We start from the raw sequence: 7455 nt of genomic DNA on the forward strand, positions 1-7455 counted from the left end.
TGGAGGGTCATGCAAAGCTATGATAACATCAGATACTTTTGGCATATCTTCATATGTTGAATCAACAAACTTCTTATTTGACTCTTCAATATCCAATAAATCAAGTTTTGCAATCCCATTTTACAAACTTTGAATTGCAATGTCGTGATGTTTTCGGATTGTGAACCTCTTTCTGATAGTTTGAGGGAGTGAACCATAATACTATTAAACAATGAAGTGTCAGAAGCGTTGCTGCTTCCTTCTTGAAATCATTCAATTGTCACTTCTTTTACCTTTTCTTTTTTAGCATTAATAGACCATCTATGTAAAACATACTGTAAAGGGAGACAATAAACCTTTTTCTTTATGAATACACATAATACATGTCTACAAAGAATACCTGAATATTCAAACATGTGACAACTACAATTTGCTTCTTTTGAAGTGACATGAAAATTCACATAGTAGATAAGCTTCTCTTTGTAAATTTCACGAACTTTATACGTTGAGACTTCAATAGAAAACTTAACCTTTTCTGTGATAAATAATTGAGAACCAACCAACTCATCTTGAAATATTCTAAACATTTTTCTTGTATAAATTTTTGAAGTTTCTTCTTCCATGGGATATAAAGTTCGTAAAAGTGGCTTTGAATTTCTTGTTTTGAAAGTCTTCTCTCTTTCCTTGTTGTAACGTGCATCAAGAGCTTTTTCATATTGTGTCATAAATTGGCTTAATGAAGTACTTGAATTCAAAAAATCCTTAAAATATTTATTCATACTTTCACTCCTTTGAGTGGTAGACATTCCTGCACAAAAATTGTGACGTACATAAGCAGGAATCCATTTTTCTCGAATGGAGAATATCTTGTTTAGCCATTGATTATCTTGTAATCCATATTTATCAATCATTGCTTCCCAATCAGAATCAAATTCTTCAACAATGGTAGATTGGTGGATGCACTTGTAAAATTGATTTTTAAATTCACCATGTTCATGATAGACACGATTCAAGTATTCAGGAACTTTTTTCTCAATATGCCACATGCAATAATGATGATTAACCTTTGGAAATACCTTTGCAATTGCATTACTAATAGCAACATCTTGATCTGTGATGATAGTTTTAGGAGAAATTCCACTCATTGCTTCTAACAAGGTACTTAACAACCAAAAAAAACTCTCTATAGTTTCATCCCATAATAGAGCACAACCAAAAAGAATGGATTGTTGATGATGATTAACTCCTGTGAATGGAACAAAAGTCATTTTATATTTATTTGTCAAATACGTCGGATCAAAAGTAACAACATCACCAAAGTATTTATATGCCATTTTGGACCTTGAATCAACCCAAAAACAATTTGCTAATCTTCCTTCAGTGTCCATTTGAAAAGCATAGAAAAACCCAGGATTCTTCAATTGACAACTTTTAAAATATGATAACATCATTTGAGCATCTCCATTTTCTAACTTTTTTGTCTCTTTTCAGTTAAGTAATTGATAACATCTTGTGGACTAAATATAACATTATCAACACCACCACTTACAGTATATAAGACAGATCTTATTTTACTAGGGCCTAAACCAGAATCATGCAACACATCAATAAGTTTTTTTTGCACTTTAGTCTTCTTTCTATGTACTCGAAGAAACTGTGAACTTTTAGGAGAAAATAGTTCATGATTATGCTCCCTTACAAATCTTGAAATAATCTATATTTCTCCATTTTTCTTTAAATACAACATTGCCTTGCATCCTACCCTTGTTTCATCGTGTACGATAATACTATTACTTTCTTCTTTCACATATTTTTTTTGCCCGAAATCCCTCCTTTGAACAGAGAAATTCTCGACCTATTATCATACCATTTGTTCTTGATTTAGTAACACGACCCATACGAAAACTAAAACCTGTATTCTTAGCATACCTTATGTAGTAAATTATCGTCTCTTCAATTGATGCAAACTCCATTCCTTCGTATGGCTCTAAGGGAGGCTCTGTTGGTAGTCTGTTATTGAGAGGATCAATACCAACAACACTTTCAAGCATGTCATCAGAGCTAACTATGGTTGAATCTTCATGTATGTTTTGCATCTCTTAATTTGTTATAATCATACAAACAATATTTACACAACTGTTAAACGTGATAACAAAAATAATATTGCACTAGTAAAGCTAGTAAAATTGAATACAATACTTATATCTTTCTCTTTTAATCAAATTCCATATTATTTGTTAAAACTCAAGTTACCATTGCTTTAAATTTTATAAAGTTTCAACAATCAGTAGAAGTTCATAAATTATTCTACTTAAATTTAATATTAAAAGAAAAAAAAACAAGAAAAAATTGGAAAGTCAGACAATTATAAAAAAGAAGAAAATATTATTAGTGTAGGGTTTAACCTCATGTATGTAGAGATTTGCAAATATAGTTTGTGAGATAAAATTTGTGAAAGTATAAAGATCAATTTTGAATAGATGGATGGAGTGAGGGACGAATAGCAGATGTAAGTTATGTAACTGAAATGAGAAATAAATGGAGTGAGAGAAAAGTGGAAGAAGAAAGAGAAAGAGAGCGAGAGAAACGTGAAAGAAGAAAGAGAAAGAGAGAAACATGGAGAAATTGTTATTATTATGATTTAATAATTATTATTATATTTATTTTTAATTACATGCTTATATGTCAAAATGAATAGTTTTAATTGGAGGATAGTGTAAAATGGTTTTACACTGACAGTGTATTCCAATTACTCTCTCTCCTCTCTCTCTCTCTCTCTCTTCTCTCTCTCTCTCTATCTCTCTCTCTCTTCTCTCTCTCTCTCTCTCTCTCTCTCTTCTCTCTCTCTCTCTCTCTCTCTCTCTCTCTCTCTCTTCTCTCTCTCTCTCTCTCTCTCTCTCTCCTCTCTCTCTCTCTCTCTCTCTCTCTCTTCTCTCTCTCTTCTCTCTCTCTCTCTCGCTCTCTCTCCTCTCTCTCTCTCCTCTCTCTCTCTCTCTCTCTCTCTCTTCTCTCTCTCTCTCTCTCTCTCTCTCTCTCTCTCTCTCTCTCTCTCTCTCTCTCTCTCTCTCTCTCTCTCTCTCTCTCTCTCTCTCTCTCTCTCTCTCTCTCTCTCTCTCTCTCTCTCTCGCTCTCTCTCTCTCTCTCTCTCTCTCTCTCTCTCTCTCTCTCTCTCTATATATATATATATTATATATATTATATATATATATTATATATATATATATATATATTATTAGAAAAAAAATTTACTTTTGAGTTTTTCAATTTAGCTTGAGTAACCACTTTCTCCAACTCCTACGGTACTTAATTACTGAATAGCATAACTATATCTCAACTAATCAACACTTTAATTAAAATTCTAAAATATATTCAAAAATACAATTTAACAACTTTTACAGTAAAACAAATCACATGTTATTCATTAAAAAAAACTATTATTTTTAAATTAAATATCAAAACAACCACATTTTCAAATTTTTTATTAAACTAATCATTTTCAAACAAAAAAATTATACGACAAGAACAGACGTCACTACCTATGACGCATGCGCGTTTTTTTGCACTAAAGCGTCAATCATAATGACGAATACATGCAAAAAGCTATTGAACATGCGCCAAGAGGAATGGCGCATAAATGCAATATTGATAAAAAGTAATAGGCAGTAGTGTCAGGAGGAGTAACGTATGTATGCACTATTAGTCTTTTGTGTGCATGTGTCATAGACAGTGACACCTTAGTGCAAATAAGCAATGCATACCCCACAGACACATGTTTTTCTTGTGTAATTGTCTTTTAAAATGTGATCAGTTTGATAAATAATTTAAAAATGTGATTACTTTGTCATTTAATTTGAAAATAATGATTATTTTAAATAAAAAAATTCTAATTAAAAAATAACATTTTAAACTATAAACTAAATTTATTTGCAAGATGACTCTAAATTACATATTTATATTTTAAATATAATTTTATTTTATTTTTAATCATCTCGAGATAACCCCTACAAACTAAAAATTATAACCAATAAAATAAATTAACCTAATACTATAGAAAGAGAAAATGGTTTTCTGGAGTTTTCACCTTTGATTTTTTCTTCTTCTTGTTGATATGATTTTCTTTGTGAGATGTAATATATGCCGATTTGTATGTGTCGCCTATTTGTATGATGTTTGGATGGTTTCTTTATGCTGCATGTTACTCCTTTTTCTAGGAGTTTTTTTACTTGGTTGAAATTAAAGACATTTAATCTTGGTAAAAAATCAAGGCAAGTGTTATTGTAGTATCCAAAGCCAAGTCATGCTTACTCTTTCATTCTTATCTTCTTAGTTTTATTTTTAATTATTTCTTTATTTATTTTTATATTTATTAATTAAATATAAAAATTAAATTTTTTTAACTATGTCATTTTAATTATGTACTTTTGTGATTTCAAATATATATTTTTACATATAAATTTGCATAGCTGAAAATTTTACAATAAAAAATTTAATAAAATCTTAAGTCCAAATTTATCATAACATATTAATATATTTATTTTTGAAGTTATTTTCTGATCGCGACTTAGTAAGTTTATGGGAATCTTGACTGCAAGTGCACAGTTGTATCGCGTAGTTTTAAACATTATCGAACCCACAAGAACTAATAATCGAACGTATCGTTATCTAATGTTACTATGTAAATCTAAGGCTGATGATCGTTCTAAGATTGGAGGGATGAAGAGAAATAAATATAACGTAAATAGAAGATTAATAAAGATATTTGATAAAGGGGGATATCGGTATGTAACGCATCAAACTTCGGGGATTCGATAGATAGTTGGTGTAATCTTATTGGTCAAAATATTCTTCAGTAGAAATTATTTATAAAAAGGAATTAGTCTCACACTCTCGTTTTATTTTTATTGACTCTGATCATACTCTTAAACCATAATGTTTGGCTCTCGCGGTCTCATTTTGAATTTAAAAGTAATTTTTGAATATGAATAAAGTCTAATTAATCATAAAGCGCTCTCGCTGTGTTTAGGATTAATGTCTAGTTTTAGCTATCTGGTTAAAATCTCAAACTCTCGTTCTTGTTGACCGTAACCTTTGTTTGTTTTGTACTCTCGTACGAAAAACAGTTTTGAATAAAACAAGAAACTAAAACCGAAAAAGTAAGTTTTATAAAAGCCAACACCAATTATTTATGAATCTCACCAATTATTTATGAATCTCGTCGTTTCGACGGTCTTTACATACCGATACCTAGGGGTTTAGCTGGACATGGATCTAGTAATAGACATGGTATTCAGGAAATCAAACATACAATAAGGCATAAATAAATAAAATGGCAGTTAAAACAAAATCTGGAATATAAATTGAGAACTTGAACGGAATCCTAATTCTTCAAATTAAATAATGTCGGCAAGCTTTAGCAATTGCATACAACATTACAATTGAATTCAAATGCGTAAACAATAAGTTGCAATCGTCCCTGATGTGGAGAATCTATTGCTTTTACAGAGTAAGAAACTGCCTAAGAAAACTAACCAAAAGAATCTGACTGAAAAAATGCACACCTTGAAAAGAAAACCGACCCTCCTTTATATACTTTTCACTTCCCTTAATTGTAGCATTCGTGGGTTGAAAAGGTAAGTGGAAGTCATGGCTAAAATTGTGGAGGTCGTGGCTAAAAAGGTGGAGAGAAAATAGGGGAGATCGGGTTGATGGCGGTTGCCACAATCCTAGTATGATCTTAGTGGCGAGTGTCACCTTTTGAGTGATGGGCACCACCACTTCCTTGCTTTGTGGCGGGCGCCACCACTCCTTTTAGGTCATGTGGCGGGCGCCACACATCCAAGTGGTGGGTGCCACATGTCCATTTGATGTGGTGGGCCCCATGCTCTCTATTTTTCTCCATTTTCTTCTCTTTTTCTTTCCTTTTTGCTATTTTCCACTTTACTCGCTTATACATCTCTTATTCGATAAATAACTGCAATAAACATAAAATACTGCGTAATAATAAGTGTTAATCAAGTAAAAAGCAATGCATATGAAGCCAAATACATAATACGTTTTCGCGTTATCATTTTCCATAAATCTATTTAATAGATTGTGTTAAGTAAAAATGTGTAAAATAAATAGTACAAATAATAATAATAATAATAATAATAATAATAATAATAATAATAATAATAATAATAATAATAATAAATAACACATTTAAAACATTATGGTGTTATATTATCACACTATGTTCAAAAGATCTCAACTCAATTTTGCAAATATTCAATAAGACTTAATTTTGAAAATGTCTCTCGAATAATGTTAATGACTTTAGCCTCCTCCTCTGAATCATCTATGATGTTCATATCATGAAGATAAAAGACATGAAGAAACTTAAAATTGTCTTTAATTAGATGAATAAGAGGGTGTAGCACAAGAGAAAAATATTGTTGCACTCTAGTGATAAACATAGTATGTTCATCCCCAAGGCATAACCTCATTGTCTAACCATAATGAAACTCAACCCACAAAGAAATAAATATGCATCTCACCCTCACCACGCGTAGTAGGGTCGATTGATCTATCATGTTGAAAGCATTTGAAAAATCTACTACAAGCATAGCCAAAAAGCCATATCCATTCCCTTTCTCAACACTTTGTTGTCATAATGCAAAATGACATCAACACCACACGATACCCCGACCCAAATTAGAAGTCATTGAGATATTATGTCACATTTTTACCGATTATTTTCATAGTAACACTGGATACAAGATCTCTCCAAGTAGCTCACATGATAATTAGGTGTATCCCACCATCATGCTTTAATAACGACGTCAAGGGTGCAAAGGGAATAAACTCTGCCAAACTTATCAAACATCTTCATCCTACTCATAAGTTAAAAATTACAATGATTGCACATAAAATATCTCTTGCCATAATAGAATCTTCTCCACATAATATGTTTAATATATGTTGTGCTCACAAGCCATCTCTACCCCATTATGACTCTTTGGGATATGATTTAATGCACATAAGGATAATATCAATATCATCCACAAGAGGAGGTTCTGAGAACAAGGTGGTTATTATAGAGGGAGATGGAATGTACGACTATTTAGCCTCCAAAACCTTCATTGTATCTCCATTATACAGGGCCACTTCAGATGGTCTCAACATTTTCACAATGGTTATGAAGTGGCCATCTTTAACTATTGTAACGAAGTACCTTCAAGAACAAATTGAAACTATGAGAAAGATTGAGTTTCTTGAACAAACATAAGAAACCCTATTATGATTTCACGAAAGAGAGAGAAGAGGGAAGAATAAGGAGAAAAATAGGATTGGTTAAAATTGCTTTTCTATTCACTTACTCAATTAGGGTTCAAAGATTACAAGTGAATAACAATGATTCGTTGTCGGTCATGGGTCAAAAATGAGTAATTAAAAACTGTGGTTAGGGAAGTGACACTCGAGAGTCGTATCGCAAGG

General features: G+C 31.6%; 1 pseudogene; it reads right to left on the bottom strand.

Moving 5' to 3' along the window:
• Positions 1-248: 248 nt before the first annotated feature.
• Positions 249-1662, bottom strand: LOC127123819 (protein FAR1-RELATED SEQUENCE 5-like; annotated as a pseudogene).
• Positions 1663-7455: the final 5793 nt, after the last annotated feature.

This window comes from Lathyrus oleraceus, chromosome 2, assembly GCF_024323335.1.
Source record: "Lathyrus oleraceus cultivar Zhongwan6 chromosome 2, CAAS_Psat_ZW6_1.0, whole genome shotgun sequence".
Classification (NCBI taxonomy): domain Eukaryota; kingdom Viridiplantae; phylum Streptophyta; class Magnoliopsida; order Fabales; family Fabaceae; genus Lathyrus; species Lathyrus oleraceus.